Source organism: Pteropus alecto, unplaced genomic scaffold (genome assembly GCF_000325575.1).
Source record: "Pteropus alecto unplaced genomic scaffold, ASM32557v1 scaffold113, whole genome shotgun sequence".
NCBI lineage: Eukaryota > Metazoa > Chordata > Mammalia > Chiroptera > Pteropodidae > Pteropus > Pteropus alecto.
In genome coordinates, this window is record NW_006433949.1 from 6,577,422 (window position 1) to 6,595,020 (window position 17,599).

The window sequence follows — 17,599 nt, forward strand, 5'->3', positions numbered from 1 at the left end:
TTAACTCCTGGTACTGTGCCTGTCCTGTGGTATAGTGCCATGCCATGAGCTAGGTATAATAAGCAGGTTGATTTCTGATTGTTTTTAGAGTTGGGATTCTGAGAAATTTAAGTTGTTAAAATATACAAAGAATAATATACTTATTTCTCACTTCCCTGAATTAATAACTGCTGAAATTTTGTCATATTTCTTTCTAGTTTATTTTAAACTTAATTTTTAAAAACATCATGGATATCGGTCAGGTCTTCATTAATATTTCCCCCTATCAAGAAAAAAAAAGGGAAGAAGAAAAGTCTTTCTTGGGAGGGAAGTGCAGACAGGAAGTTAGCTAATAATCACCTTTGCTCTGGCCTTCCAATGTGTGGGGAGAGTTTAAACCTGTATGAAGCCTTAGCCGTGCGTGGTCAGGTTGCTTTTGAACATGGACTTCTGGACTTCTGGAGTGACCTTACAAGATCATTTCATTGCCCTGCTAAAAGCCTTCTGAAATTACAATAAAAGATATAACATCACAGGGATAAGATAGTGGGGAAAGATGTAAGACTAGATCAGTAATTTCAGCCTGGTTTTGGAAGGCAGAAAATGGGTGGTGTGCTATATATAGTCTGGGCATTCAGTCCATTCCCTGCATTGCAGGGCTGGAAGGCTGGAACCGTAACACTCAGACCCCACTGCCAGCAGCCTTCTGAATATCATTTAGCCCATGAGATCCTCCCCATGAAATTTGGAAGGTGAAAGGAAGGTAGAAGAATCCTTCTTCCTCTAGCACTGGTGTGGGTGTGTGGGCTTTAGGTTGAGGTGACTGCGGTAGTTTCCACATCCCCCACGGGCCAGCCATCTCGGGGCTGCCAGGTAACCATGGTCTGACAGCAGTTTTCTGCAGTGTCCTCGCCTATAGATGACAAGGGCAGCTTCCTGGCTCGCTGGACTACGCCCGCAGAGGTGAAATGGACAGTTCGAGGAGACTCACTTTACTTGTACGCACACCGTAGCCTTTTCAATTGTTTTGAAAGCACTAATTCCCTGTATCAAATCCCTTCATGTTTGAAATATCTGACATGGTTTCTGTTCTCCTGACTGAACCACCTTTGATATAAATGGGAACTAACAAAAGATGTGTAAAATGTTTAATGGAGAAAAATTTACAACTTTATTAAGAGATATTAAAGAAGACTTGAATAAATAGAGACAGGATGTTCTTGGCTAGGAAGACTTGATGTGGTAAAGCTGCCTGTTGATCTGAGGATTCAGTGCATCTCCAAAGAGTTTTTTGGGACATATCACAAGTCCGTTCTAAAATGTTTCAAAGAATAATGTCTTAATATTGTTAGGGCACTTTGAAGAGTAAGGAGTGAGCACTTGTCTTACCAATGTCAGGCTTACTTTACAAGTGTCTCAGGGTAGCATGAATTGGCCAGTGGGACAGAAGAACTGCTAGAAGCAGACCTGAGAAACTTGATATATGGCAGAGGTGGAATTACATAATACTGTGCAAAGGTTAGACTCCAGTGCATAGTGCTATGACAGTCATAAAGGAATAAAATTGGATCATGCAGAAATATCAGTTTCAAATTAATTAAAGAAAAACTTCTAGAGTACAATAGAGAATACCTTTATAACTTTGATAAGGAAGGATTTTTTTTAAGTCACAAAAAATGTTAAATCTAAAATAAAAGTGATCTGTATGGGAAGTTAACACAATGTAAATATATATATGCCTTACTGTTAAAATGTACAGCTGAAACATCAGATTTCGTTAACCAATGTCATCATAAAAATAAATAAAGATAATAAAATAAAAATGATCAGTTTTACCAAGTTAAAATTAAGATCTTTCCCTTTATCAAAAGGTATCACTAAAGAATGTCAACAGACAAGCCAGAGTGTGAAGATATTTGCAACACTTAAGCCTATAAAAGATTATAATTCAGCACATATAAAAATCTCCTACAAAATGGACAAAATACAAACAGGCATGTCACAGTAAAATTGTCAAGAGTGGTGGTTAAACATAAAAAGATATTCAACCTTATTCCTATCCTAAGACTACTGTGGGATATCACCTTACAAATACTTAGATTGGCAAAGATTAAGATGTCTGACAAAACCAAGTGTTGGGAGAGATATAGATGACTTGGAAATCTTATCTGCTGCTGGTGAGGATTAATCAATACACCCACTTTGGAACTTCTCATATTCTGTGATCCTATATTTCCATTTGGGGAAACTAGAGAAACTCGCGCAGCACCACTCATAGTGATATATGTCTTGGGAACAACCCAAATGTCTGTGTTCACGTGGTATAGCATTGTGAACCAAAAACAGTGAGTGAATGTTAGATTCTTGCAGCAACACGGGTGAATCTTAAAAATAGAGTGTAAGTTACAAAGGCAAGTTGCCACAGAGTAAGTACATACAGCACAATAAACACAAACAAAACTGACCATTATTTTATTTACAGATACATACATGTATGATAAACTAAAAGAAAAAAAAATGCAAAACAGTGATACACAAAAATCAGGCTCCTCATTCCTCCCTGGTGGGGAGGCAGAGGAATAAGAGTGCAAGAAGCAAACACGTAGCTTCAAACCCTAAGCTGACATTTGAGTTCTTAAGTAGGTTTGGGTTGGGGGCTCATAACTGTATTATTAGGCTTTATTTCTTACGTATATATGATACATTTTTTTTGAATATTTCAGCTATTATACAGCCTTTTTTTTTTTTTAATGAAAAGCCAAAAGATGAAAGAGTGAACACCAACTTAGCATAGCAGAGAAGCTGCAACCATGGGCCTGTCTGAGAGAGAGAATGCCAGGAAATGGGCCCATTTGACAACTAGCACCCCAAAAGGCTTGGAAGCTCTGTATATACCAAGGCGGGTGGGCATCTGGTATGGAAATAGAATTAGGATGGTGGAATTCTCTTTCACCTCCCCTTTCTCTTCTTCACTCCGCAAAGCTGGATGACTTTTTTCCCACCAGTAGACAGGAAGTTTATTTTCTAGACCTACACTGTCCAGTATGGTACCCGTGAGTCACTTGCGGCTGTTGAGCACTTGAAATGTGGCCATTTCAAACTAAGATCTACTACAAGCGTAAAGTACGCATCAGATATCAAAGACTTAGTTTTTTAAAAAAGTGAAACATCTCATTAATACTTTTTTATATTGATTACATGTTGAAATTAGTTTTTTATATATGTACATTGGGTTAAATGAAATTATTAAAATTCATCTCTTGTTGAAATGTGGCTTGCATTATATTTCCATTAGACAGAACTTGGACTTAAAGTCAGCAAAGTAGGAGATACCAGGCCCAGCACAGGGGAGCCGTGGAGACTGAAAAAAGTAATTAAGAGAAATTCTCTGTGGAGTCAAGTGAGACCCTCAGCCACATCTTCTGCACTGCTCCGCAGTTGCCAGCAGCCAGGTCTGTTTTCCCAGGTAGGGGATCGGAGGAGTCTTTTCTGGATTAACTGGCATTTCATGGAAGCGATAGAAGAGGGATCAACGTAATGGAGGGTTCCCAGCCGAAAGGCCAGCTTTCTCACTGTGGTCTCTCCCCTTGAGTCTCACCTTAACCCCACCAATATCTGGCCCCTAGTGCTCGCAGAGCCTCTAGTAGGCTGGACCACCTTCCTTTTAAACATGAAAGGCAAGGCAGCCAGCGCCTGCTAGACTCTGGAAGAAAACATCCATGGGATGCTCACCAGACTCTGGATAAAGCGTCCTAGACTGAAAGGGACTGAACAAAGTGGTTTGAGGTGGCCAACTCTGCTGCATGTAAAATGGTGGTTAAATGTGGGGGCTCAAAACCAAGCTGCTGGGTTGGTACCCTGCTTCCACCACTTACTGGCTTTAGTCCTGTGGGCAAGATGCTTTTTGAACTTCATTGCCCTAATCTGTAAAATGAGGAAGATAATAGTGCCTTCCTCTTAAAATTGTGAGGTTTAAATAACATGACACATAGTGCTTAGAACAGAGCATGGCACACAGTAATGTCTCAATATATATTATCAGTTATTGTTATTTTACTTATTCAGGGAATAACTTTAAAAGTATATTCTGAGGTCAGCAAAATGGCAGTCTAGGAAAGTCCAAACCCTCATTCGCTCACAGATACATTAAAAAAGCAACTAGAGACTGGCTAAAATAACTTTTTAGAAGCTCTGGAAAACAGTCTGCAGCAACCACATGAACACCCAGTCAAGAAAAAACATGGTAGGAAATTTTGTGGCATTTTTACTTACCTTTGCTCCACCCCTTCCCTGTCTGGTACACAAGGTCCTAAGAAAGTAACAGTCCAATACAGTTCCTTGCCTGTAACAGGAGGGAGAAGGGCAGATCCTATTTGCAATGGCCTGACCTGTCTGCCTGAGAGACTAATTTCCTTGTCTGAGTCAGAGCTCAGACAGAGAAAACCAGCCCAGCTCTGATCTCAGGCTGTGGAAAGCTGTGAAAGTGGCAAAGATGATGCAGGAAAACTGCAAAGCTGGGCAGGATGGGGAGGCGGATTGAGAGAGGGGAGAGCTACAGTGCTTCAGATGCCTGGGGCAAGGGACTGTGGGTGGAGGAATACAATAGAATTTCTAAGGCTTTGAGAAGCTGGATGGCACTCTCTGGGAAATTAAGGCATTTAAAAGAAGCCATGTATGTTTAGGAATCAAAAAAAGTGCACACACAGGCCCAAGTAAGATACAAGTGCAGAAAAGACTTGAGAAAACCTTCAGTTTTCACTGCCGGCTGGTCCCAAGGCTCATAACAAGCCCTGCTAATTAGCGGAGGTCTTCCTCAATGCAGAGCTAGTCTGCAAAGACTGGGTGAGGTCGCTGTTTCTTCACATGCCTAATTTTCAATGACAGCAGCAAAATCACAAGGCATACAAAGAAACAGGAAAACATGGCCCATTTAAAGGAATAAAATTAAGTGGCAGAAACGATTCTTGACGTACTAGACAAAGGCTTTAAAACTACTATCTTAAATGTGCTTAAAGAGCTAAAGGAAAACACTAAGAATTAAAGGAAATCAGGAAAACAATATGCGAACAAAATGAAATACCAACAGAGAAAGAAATTTGTAAAGGAATCAAGCAGAAATACTATAACAATTGAAGAATTCACTAGAGGAGTTCACCAGTAGGCCCCATAGCCAGAAAAAAGACTAAGTGAACTTGAAAACAAGATGTTTGAAATTAGAGTCTTTGAAACAAAATGAACAAAGAAAGGTGAACAGAGCCTTGGAGACTTATAGAATCACCCAACAGCAGAATACACATTTTTTTCCTCAAGTGCACATGGAACATTCTCCACAATAGACCATATGTTAGACCACAAAACAAGTCTCAGTAAATTTAAAAGATCGAAATCATACAAAGTATGTTTTCTAATCACAACGGAATAAAACTAGAAATCAACAGTAGAAGGAAACTGGAAAATTCACAAATACATGACATTCAACAACACACTCTTAAACAGCATCAAAAAGAAATCACAAAGGAAATTAGAAAATATCTTGAGGCAAATGAAAATGAAAACACAACCACCCAAAACTGGGATGCGGTGAAAACAGTGCCTAAGAGGGAAATATATAGCTATAAATGCTTAGATTACAAAAGAAAAAAGGTTCTCAAATCAGCAACCTAACTTTATACCTTAAGGAACTAGAAGAGAACAAACTAAACTCAAAGGTAGAAAAAGGTAAATAGGGAATAGAAAAACAGTAGAGAAAACCAGTAAAACCAAAGATCAACAAAACCAACAAACCTTTAGCTAGATTGACTAAAGAGAGAACATCCAGATAACTAAAACAAGAAATGAAAGTTGGGACATTGCTAACAGTTTTACGGAAATAAAAAGGATTATAACAGAGTACTCTGAAGAATTATATGCCAACAAATTGGATAAACTAGATGAAATGGACAAATTCCTAAAAACACAGAACTTGCCAAAAGAAAATTACAGGCTAATATCCCATGAACACTGATGTAAAAATCTTGAACAGAGTACTAGCAAACAATTTGACAGCACATTAAAAAGATCATACACTATGACCATAATAATGGACTTATTCTTAGAATGCAAGGATGGATCAAACTAAAATCAAACAATGTAATACACCACACTAACACAGTGTGGGGAGGGGGAACCACATGATTGTTTAGGTGCTGAAAAAGCATTTGGCAAGACTAAACATAACACCAGACTCAACTTCAGGCTCTTACCTGTGGTTCCAACTAACTAGCTTTAGATTGGAGGTTTCAACAACTCCCTCCCTAGTTCAGTTAATTTGCTTGAATGACTCAGAACTCAGGAAAACCCATACTCACTAGACTACCAATTTATTGCAAAGGATACAGTCAACAGCCACATAAAGAGATACTTGGGTCGGAGTCTCAAACAGAGATGCTTGAGGCCAACATGGAAGCATTAGGTTAATGAACTGTCCCTCCTGGGTTTTTATGCAGGCTTCATTACCTAGTCATGACTGAACTAAGTCTTTGGCGATTGGCAACTGAACTCAATCTCCAGCCCCTCTCCTCTCCCGGGAGATGTGTTGGGGGGTGGGGGAGTGGCTGGTAGGACTGAAAGCTCCAAACCTCTAATCTCATGGTTGGTTCCCTGGCAACCAGCCCTCAAGTCGCTTCATTAACATGACAAAAGACACCTTAATCATTCTCAACACTTAGGAAATTCTAAGGATTTGGGGAGTTGTGAGCCAGGAACTGGTTGAAGACCAAATATCTTATAAAACAATATCGCAAAGTCAAAGACCTAAATATAAAAGCTAAAACTATAAAACTCTTTAGAAGAAAATAGGAAAAACGCTTCATGACATTGGATTTGACAATGACCTTTTACACGTGATACACAAAACAGGGACAACAAAAGAAAAAAATTGGTCTACATCAAAATTTAAAACTGCATTAAATGAAATATTCAACAATGAAAAGGCAGCCTAGGGAGTGGGAGAAAGTATTTGTAAATCATATATCTGATAAGGAGTTAATATTCAGAATATATAAAGAATTTCTACAACTCAACAACAACAAAAGCAATCCAATTAGTAAATGAGCAAAGGACTTGAATTTTTCCAGAGAAGATATATAAATGGCCAATAAGCACATGAAAGATGTTCAACATGACTAATCATTAGGGAACTACAAATCAAAACCATAGAGCGATACCACTTCGCAACTGTTAGGGTAGCAGCAATAAAAACAAAAAATATGTTGGTGAGGATGTGGAGAGAATAGAACTCTTGTGCACAGTTTGGCCACTATGGAAAACAGCATGGTGGTTCCTCAAAAAATTAGAAATAGAATTACCATTTGACTCAGCAATTTCACTTCTGGGAATACACACAAAAGAATCGAAAGCAGGATCTCTGAACTGCGCACTTAAAAAATAGCTAAAATTTTATATTGTGTATATTTTACCACAATGAAATAACACACAGTCTGTTTTCTAAATGTGAACAGAATGCTATGTAAAGGAACAATTCAGCATAGAAAGAGATCTTATAAATTAAAAAATGAGTCCAGAAAATCCAATATCTGATTAATAAGAGTTCTTCTAAAGAAAATAGGAAAAAAACAAACAGTAAAGGAGGGAATTAGTGAGGAAATCATAGAGATTTGAATTAAAAGGGCACAGTAATTTTTAAAAGACCTAGAAAAGATACCTCCTTGTGTAACTGCAGCATGTCAGGAATACAGAGAGCATTATGCCCCAAAGAGTAAGAACACAGGTCACCATGAAAGGATCAGGAATCAGAGTAATAGTAGCACTAGTATAAGTTCCACCTGGATCTGAAGAGCAACTCATTTTAATTGTCTAAATCAAAATTTTAGTTTTAGTTTTATTAAAGGTATTTATATACACAATTAGAATATTCAAAGAGTTCTGTAAGACTTTTTATTGAAAAAATAGCAATAAAAAGTGGGCCCCCTCCAGTTTCCACTTCTCAGAAGCAAATACTTGAGGTGACTTTAGCTATTTCATTTTATATTTTTCTGTGTGTCTCTCAACTCCGTGGTTTTAGGCATTCTTTGTTGATTTGCCCTTAACAAGGTGGCTCTTTCCCCCTTCATCTCTTCACTTCCAGAGTTCTCTCTCTCTGCACGTGCTGCTTTTAGCTGGGCCATGGAGGAAGATTGCATTTCCTTTTTGTCAGCACATTTTGTTTTTACCCCAGAGGTGAACATTGTCGCCATCATCATCTTCTTGTTTATTTAAATAACAACTTTATTGAGATGTAATTCATATGCTGTGTAATTTGCTGATTTAAAATGTTTTTTAAAATATTCACAGTTGTGCAACTATTAACCACAATCAATTTTAGAACATTTTCGTGACCTTAAAATGAAACCTGGTACCCACCAGCAGGCACTTTCCATTTCTTCTTAAGCCTCAGCCCTGGGTAATCACTAATCTACCTTCTGTCTCTCTGGATTTGCCTCTTCTGTGTATTTCATAGAAAAGGAATCATACAATATGTGGTCTTTTGTGTTTGGCTTCTTTCACATAGCATAATGCTTTTTTTTTTTTTTTTTTTTTTAAGCATAATGCTTCTAAGGTTTATCCATGTCATTTCTTTTCTTTTTTTTTTTTTAACTTTTATTTAAACCTATATATGTACTTTACCAAAAAAAAAAAAACCTTTGTGTGTCTTGTTAGGCTTTTAATTTTTAACAGCTTTAACATAATTTATCATAAGATTCACTGGTTTTAAAAGTGTGCAAGTCAGTGAATTTTGGTAAATTTACAGAATTCTACAGCCGTTACCACAGTTAATTTTAGAACATTTCCATCACCCCCTAAAAATCCCCGTGTCTATTTGCATTTATTCCCTGTTCCCGCCTCTTTGCCCAGAGACCCACTCATCTATTTTCTGTCTCTTATGGACCTGCTTTTCTGGGTACTTTATATAAAATAAATCATACAATTTGTGATCTTCTGTGTCTGTCTGCTTTCATTTAGCATAGTGTTTTTGAGGTTCATCCATGTGTCAGTAGTGTGCTGTTTTTCCTCGCCAAATATTCCATTATATGGATAATACCACATTTAGTTTATCTGTTCATTATGTGACAGGCAACTGAGTTGTTTCCACTTTGAATAGAGTGGCTATGAACACTAGTGTTCAAGTTTTTGATGGGATAGATGCTTTCATTTCTCTTGGTGCAAATACGGAGGAGTAGAATTTCTAGGTGATATTGTAAATTTATGTTTAACTTTTTAAGATATTGCCAAATAGTTTTCCAAAGTGACTGTAAATTTACATTTTTTAAAAAATGAACTTCGCAGGACCTCTTTGTTGATTTCTCCTCGATTGTATATCCATCACATGTTCCACTATATAGTCATTTTGGAATCTTTTCTCCCGGAGCCCCCTGACTTCGCCAGTCTGGTTTGGTGCTGGCATCACCTGCTGCCTACCTTCCCAGCTGCCATCTTGGGGTCTCCCTTCACCATCATTATGGGAGAATCACATTTCTCCCTGTCGTGTGTCCCTTTCGCTTCTGGTTTCCTGTTTTGGTTTATTTCCTCATTGAAATGGTGTACCGCCTCCTTCAGTAATTCTGTAGAAAAGGAACACAGGAGACAAAAGTTTTTGATTCCTTGTTTGCCTTTTATTTTGTCCTCACACATGATAGATTTGGCTGCATTTAGAATTATGAGCTAGAAATCATTTTCTCCTATAATTTTGAAGATTTCACTCCATTTTTTTGTAGAATGAAGAATGTCCTTCCATGTTGTAGAATGTCCTATTTTGTAGAATGTCCTTCCCCCCTTTTTTTTTTTTTTTTAAACAAGCTTTCAATTTTGTTGATGGTATAGTTCCTGGTTCTTTGAATGTAAGTAACCTATTTTCTTCCTGGAAATTGTAATTTGGTACATAGTGCTGGCCACACAGTGGATCTTTTCACTTTAATAACTCATATCTTTCAGTTTGAGGAAAGAAACCATTAGAATTTGTTCTCTTCCACTTATCTAGTCTGTTCCTAGAACTCTTATTATTGGAAATTGGACCTCTTGGACTGATCTTCAATTTTTTCGTTCTCTCTGGTTTTCTCTTTGTCTTTTTATTTCACTTTCAGGAAATTTCTACTTGTACCACGTCTTTAAAGGAATTTTCATTTTGTTGTCGCGTTTGCATTTATTTCCAAGAGAGCTTTTTCTTGGAGGTGTTGTCTTGTTTTATGGGTATATGTAGTCTCACTTTAGGGATGTTAATGGCATGCTTTGTTTAACTTTTCATCTCTCTGTACTCATTTCTTCTGTGTTATTTTCCTCTGTGGTCTTTCCTTTGAAGGCTCTCCTCAGAGGTGGTTGTCCTGACCTGTCTGCTGTTTGGCAGAGGGACTTGAAACTCTGTGCTCATGGGCCTCTCTGGAGGGCGAACCCTCTGGACCATTTCATTGGGGATCTCCTCCCCTTTTGGACCTTTTTCTTAGACTGGCCAGATTATTTTATAGAGGAATTTCCCCATGTGCCTGAAGACTGAGGTTCTGGGAGCTTAGCGGAGGCGGGGGGCTGGGAGTCTGCCGTCCCCTCCCTAACTACAGAACCTTGGCTTTCAGCTGAACTTGTCCCCAGACTCATCTGTTTTACTTCTCATCGGTAACCCACCCATGTTTTGCTAGGGTGGTAGGCGGGTAGGGTTGCCTGAGTGGGATCTAGGTGTCCTAGCTGCTTTTTTCCCTGACTTTTAATATGAGAAATCTCAGATCTTCAGAGCAGGTACAAGAATAGTACAATGAATGCTCATATAGCCTTTACCTGCATTTACCAATTAATGGCATTTTTCCACAATTGTTTTCTCTACTTAAGTTGTTTTTTTTCTGAACCCTTTGAGAGTGTTTCTGCTATCATGACATTTTACCCCTAAATACGCCAGAATCTGTATTTTAAGAACAAGAATAATCCCTTAACCACAATATACTTTTCACATGCAAGAAAACTTACTATAATACTGTTGTATACAGTGCATATCGAAATTTTTTTCAGTTGTCCCAAAAATGTCTTTTATGGGTTTTTTCCTTAGGGTTTATTCAAAAGTTACATATTGTATTTTCTTGCTATCTTGCTTTGTGTCCTCAGCTTTTCTTTTTTTTTAAATTATTATTGATCTTACATGACATTGATGAATTTGAAGAATTCAGACCAGTTTTATAGACTATTCTTCAATTTTGACTTTGACTTTTTTTCTCATGTTTTAGTTCAGGTGAGACATTTTTTTCAGTAAATCATGAATTGTCACATCAAGGGGCACATGAGGTCATTTTTGTCCTATTATTGCTGAAGTTCAGTTGATCACTTGGTTGAGCTAATGTCTGCCAGGTTTCACTATTGTAAATGATTTTTCCCCTTTCATAATGAAGAGTAATCAGTGAATAAATAATGAATAAATAATCCATGGTGTAGTAGTCTAGGTGTTCTCCATTAGCCTTACACCCAAGTGTTTTGTGGATGATTCTTGCCTGAATCAGTTATAAGAGTGGTGGTTAAAAAATGGTGATTTTGTAATTCTGCCATACACACTACACTTAATAAATGATATTATTTTATAAAGAGCTTTCTATCATATGGACTACAAGATCCAAGCTCATCTTGTACTTTTTTAGCTCTCTAGATATGAAATCACCCTTTCTCTAAGGAGCCCTGCTCCTTTTAGTGAGGAATGGTATTTAAAAACCAAGATCTGACTGTTATCTGTACTCGTGGTTATTTCGGTATCGTTGCTTCTAGGCACTTTCAGTGGGTATAGCTTTTTTAAAAAACCTTTTTTAAAAAATAATAAGTGTATATTTTTTAAAACCTTTTTAAAAAAATAAGTGTATATTTATTGATAGCCCTGATTCTGATCTACCCTAGAGTTCCTTCTCTCCTCCTCCCATCTCATACTTGTATCTCTCTTTTCCAGTAGTAAGTACCCTGGTTCCCAGCATCATTGGTATATATACTCATTTGACCAATCCTAAAATACACATAAAAGAGTTTGGGAATTACTGCTTCTATACCACTACTAAGAACAAGTCTACTGGGTAAAGTCCAGGACTTCTTTGCAGTTCTTTATGTTATTAGGTTATTTCCTACTGAGGGTGTACAAGTCAAAAGTCACTAAGATTTATTCATTTTTTTTCTTCTATGCGATAATGTTGACATTTATTGTGTTTCTACAGTTTTAGGACTGCCTCCTCATCTTGTTGATTTAATTTATTTTTAACTTTTTTTATTGAGGTATAAATTCATGTACTCTAAAATTTACCTCTTTTTAAAATATAGTTTCATGGTTTTTAGGATAGTTACAAGGTTGTGTATAACTGAGTTATTTTTAGAATATGTAAAACATAAACAAGATTTAAAAATCGTAACTGTATAAAAAGATTCTTAGAAGTTTTATTTTCTTTCCTATCCCTTTGCCCTGTTCCCACTCACAGCCTACAGGTAACTAATTTGATTAGTTTCTGGCTTATCTTTCCTTATCTTTGTTTTTGCTTTTTTTAAATTAATTCATAGGATCTTTTTCACTTTTTGTAGCTATATTACACTCCATATTAGGGATATACCATACTTTATTTAACCAATCTCCTGTGCGTGGGCCTTTAGGTTGTTCCCATTGGTTTGCTATTAAATTTAATGCCACAATAAATAACTGTGCATATGTTTTCCCCTCCCTTGTATTGTTGGAGATGTACCTTCAAGTAAAAATTCTTAAATGTTGGATTGCTGGGTCAAAAAGGTCAGTGCATATGTAGTTTTGCTAAATATTGCCAGATTCCCTACTTTTTTACTTTCCCAGATGTTGGCTTAGGATTTAGCTTTTGGGCCTCAAATAAGTTTAGAGTGATTTATTTCTAAAATAAAACATTTGGAGACTCATAAATACTAAAAACTTTAAGATAGGATGCTGAGATAACAGGCTTAAACAGACATTGTCCCCAGGCAAATTACAATGTATGGTCACCTTCTCTAAGTTAATTATCACTTTGTCCTCTGTATTCCAGTTTTTAGAACTTTGTCATCTTCTTCCCAGTTCTGTTTGTCCTTGTGACTATGCCTTTTTTCAAAATTCCATTACTGTTGTTTCAGTGAGTTTCAGGAGAGACTAGAAGTTAATAAATATGTTTGTTCAATCTGATATCTTTAACCGGAAGCTTTAAAAACATTAATCTGGGATTTTCATACCTGGAGAAACCACTTGGGCCCGAGGATAAAGAAATTTTCAGACATGGACAAACTCATAAAAAGTTGCCCTACCCTTTCTTAGGAAGATAGGATCTTGAAAAAGGAGAAGGTAAAGCAAGAATGAAGATGGCCTGGGGTCGGGGAAACAGGATCCTGGTACAGGACGGCTGGGCTACACATGGACCCCAGGATCCCAGCCAGGCTCCAGCCCAGAGGGCAGCCCTCTCACACTGGCGCTGGAAGGTGGGGGGCGTAGGAGGAGCTTCCCAGGAAACAAAGGAGCCGAGAGACCCTGTTGCAGGGTTGAGTGTTTAAAATTTTTATTGCTAGCCTTTGTTATCTGCTGTAGCAGCTCAGAAAAATGGGTAGATATGCCAGAAAACCAAATAAAGTTTAAAATCGATGCAAATATTAACTCCAGGAAGAAAACAAAATTGTTCAAGAATTGAAATGACTTTAGTATGCTGTTTGACTCACAAGTGAAGAATACTTACATTATTACATTATTCTACTGACTTTACAAAATTTATTCTACTCTGTTGGGAAGGTGAGTAAGAGTATATATGAGTTAAACCGTCACCTACCCTAGCATAAGTCACTGGGTAACATTTAAAGTGGATAAAACTAGAAATAGCCATGTAAACCAATTTGGAATTATGGCCATAAATATCAGAAGAAGTAAATAAAACAGGTGTCTCTGGGAAATTAGGAGCAAGCGGGCTAGGAGAAGGGGAGGCAGGGTTTTCCGTTTCATCTTGTGATATACATATGTAAGAAGTAAGACCTTAGATGAAGGGGCTTCCTCGGGTCATTCTGCTTCTGCCATATCTCTGTGGGTTTTTTGAGATGCAAGGACACAGCTTGAGTGTCATAGGACTGTCTGGTAGCTTCCCCTTCTGTCTTAGGCAACAGCAGAAGGTAAGACATTCCTTCTGTGAACTTGTGCCTGAGACATTCGTGGACCCAAGAGCAACAGGAAGGAGGGAGGTTTTGAATTTGGAGCTTACAAGCCTACCTTTTTGTAGTTATTGTTTCATTATGTATTGTCCACGTGAACGTAAAATGGGGAAACAAAAGTGCTCGTGTTGGTATTTCAGAAGCATAGGACTCAAAACCTTGGTAAGATGGAGTCAAAGGTGATGGTCATTGGACAAGCAAACCTTTAGCTTCTTCAGTGAGCGTCTCATTAGTAAGGCCACCCCGGTCCTAGTTGGGAGGGAAAGGAATCAATTTAAAGAACATGCGTGACATGATGGAAATACCATTAAGAAGTTCATATTTTAGGCTCTCTGATGTTAGAAATCCCGCTTTGGTAAATGAGCAAGTGTTATTTGACTTATTGACATTCGATTTTTGACCTTGGTTCTAAACCTGTTTTGGTATAAAGTAGGAGAGTGATGTGTGTTCTGACACCTTGTAGCGCTAAAGGGGCTCCAGTCTGTCTCACCTTCTTTTTTCTTTGGAGAAATTACAAGCTCCTCTAGACCCTAAGCCATAGTTGGACAGATTTTAAATTTCTAGAAGAACAAATTAGAATCACTCACATTTTGTCTTTTATTGCATATAATCCTCATTTGCCTCCAAATCCTGTTAGAAAGCAAGCATGCCACTGCCTGTCCTGACTCATTTTTTCTGTTGGATTTGAGGCTCTCCAGCAGCCCCCCAGGTCTCCACGGAGGCCTGGTCTGGGAAAGCAGAAACCCTGGCATGCCTGGTGCCCCCAGAGGAGCTGGAGGCCAGGAGAGACCAGGAGAGGAGGCAGCTGCCCAGGGGATCAGACGGAGACAGACTTCGGTGGCCACGCGATGGGGGTGGCTCAGGTCTTGTGGACTTGGAAGAGGAGCGTCCACCTCCCCTGTGTTACACTTCTGCTCTGAAGCAAGTCTCAACATTTCTGAGCCTGCTTTCTTATCTGCAAAACATTTCCCTTTTCCTCACTTTTTCAGTAGTAATGTTGGCTACTTCATGTTGGCTTCTCCTTGTCTCACATCTGCTTCCTTGGCTCCCATTCAGTCTTTGGTGGCTAGCGCTGCTCTGAAGTCCTGGCAAGGACACCCAAAGAGAGAAGAGCACAGACAGCAGCCTTAGATTCAGGGAGAAGCACTCTTTCCAAGACTTTAGGGGTGGAGCTTGGGGTTGTGTTACACACTTGGGCTTGGCCCATTTCAGTGGCCACCAGTTGCTGGATGGAAAAGGAGGGCTGAGGAGGGTGTGACTTCTAAGGGGGGCCAGGATCATCTGTTGTTTCGTTCATTGCCCACTGCTGTTCCCCATGGCTAGGACAGTGCTTGGCACACTGAGATGGAGAGAGGATGGAGGAGGAGGGAAAGTTGCTTTGGGGTGTCTGCATAACTGCACACCCTCCAGCTGACCCTAAGGGGAAAATGCTGTCTGGGTCTCAGAAGAAAATTCTTTATCGTCGGAGGCTCTGCCTCTTCTCCAGCCGCCTCTGTCTCCTGCTCTTCCAGCATACTCAGGAATCCCTCATCTGTCATCAGCACCATCCTCTCAGCCAAGCCCTTCCCCTTCTTGCTGGCAAAGGCCCGTGTCTGTCCTGGTGGGTTTCTGTGGTTGCTCATAATGGGCACTGAATAGATGAATGATGAGGAGATGGACGTGGGTGTTTGGATAGGAAAAAAGATGATGGAAAAGAGAAGGGCTCAGAATTGCCACCCGAACCACAGAGAAGCCTGCTCAGCACAAAGGAGCTTCCTCCATCACCACTAGGCTTTTTTTCTTTAACTATTTCACCTGTTGCCCCACCCCCACCCCCACCCCCCAGGCCACAGATGGCTTTATTCCAGCATAGTCAGCATCTAGGCCACCTGGTGTTCAGTGCCCATGCAACCCAGCAGAGTGCTCTATTACTTTTACTTTCTCTTCCCGTCTCTGTCCTAGATCCATCTGTCTTTCTGTGAGCATTGCAGCCTGTTATATACCAGGTGCTGTGCTCGGTCTGGGGAAGAGGCCAAGACACAAAGTGGAATCACAGGTCTTGCTCGTTTCAGCAGACAGAAGGGAGATGTGAATTTAGGCGTAGCTTCCACCACACCCAAGCTTGTCCTCAAGCCTGTCCCAGACATGCCCGCCTTTGCCCAAGCTATGCCATCTGCCGGGACGCCCTTTTGTTCCCCTCCCTCATCTCCCAATTGTAAGTCCACCCTCCCTCAGAAGGCCAGTATGCATCTTCCTGATCCTCTGCCTGCCTCAGGAAGAGTGGAGGAGGGCTGTGTAGCACTGCTCCAGAGCCACCAGTCTCCTCCCGGGAACATTGGTGCCCGGACATATGCATGGGGCACCCCAGTCCCAGAGAGTTGGTGTCACCGGCACCTAGGGCTGGGTGTTAGAAGGGAGTAGCTGTAGCCACAGGCCGTCTTCTGCAGAGTCAGCAGCAAATGACATGGCTGTGTTGGTGGTAAGGTCACCCCAAAGACCTCGAAGATGCTTCTTCGAAGTCTTTGCTTTACGTTGAGCTTATTGCAGACACTGGTAGCACATTTTATATTTTAGAAGGATTCGCAATCTAATGGCATCTGATCCCTATACCATGACTGCAGAGGAGCTGGAAGTACTCTCCTGAACACTCAGTGGGGGAGAGAACCAAGCTGCTAGGGCTCGTGACTGCCTAGGGTATCCGAAGGAAATAATGAAGCACACAGATTTCTGTACCAGTCTTTCAGTGCAACCTTCCGTAGAGTAATGGAAGAATGGAAACAACCTAAACTTGAATCGTAGGAGATTGTGGTAATTAAAGAAATCCATTCATGGAATACTGTGCAGCCATTAAAAGTGATCTTTTTAAGCCTATTTAAAAATATATAGTCTTAAGCTTACAAAGTTTATAGTCTTAAGCTTACAAAGCAAATTCTAAAATAGTGTTTGGTGTGATCCAAATATTTTTAAGGATTTATGCAGAAAAAAGACTGGAAGGGAGGACCCTAACATAGTAATAATGGTTAATATGTTTTGTCTTATCAAGCTTTAGTATTTCTCAAATACTTTACATTGAATATTTGTTAGCTTATGAGAAAAAATAGATTATTTATGAAATAAAAATGTTAGAGTCTGTGATACTAGCAGAACCAGACGGTTGGAGAAGCCTTAGTCAGTGGGGCTAATTGCCAGCCCCAGAGTGGAGGCTGCCCCACCCCGCAACCCCTTGACCTTGATCCATCATGTTCCTCCACCTCCCATGTCATGCCACACCCTCTTGCCAAGCTAAGCCAGGCCCACTTCGTGTGTCCTTTGCCTCAGGCCAGCCAGGCACATCAAGGCTCATGTGTCTGTGGTTCTGTTTGTGTGGCTCTGCAGACCAAATTTGTCACTGTCCTGACCTTGCACCAGGTATTTTTCACTATACACCAAGATGCCCCCCATGCAGGCAGAGTGGGGAGGAGGGCGGCTCAGGAGG

At 39.6% G+C, this 17,599-nt stretch overlaps 1 protein-coding gene across 2 annotated transcripts in view; it reads left to right on the forward strand.

Moving 5' to 3' along the window:
• DGCR2 (DiGeorge syndrome critical region gene 2) overlaps positions 1 to 17,599 on the forward strand; it is a 49,527-nt gene that overhangs the window by 2,736 nt on the left and 29,192 nt on the right. The window lies entirely within an intron of this gene.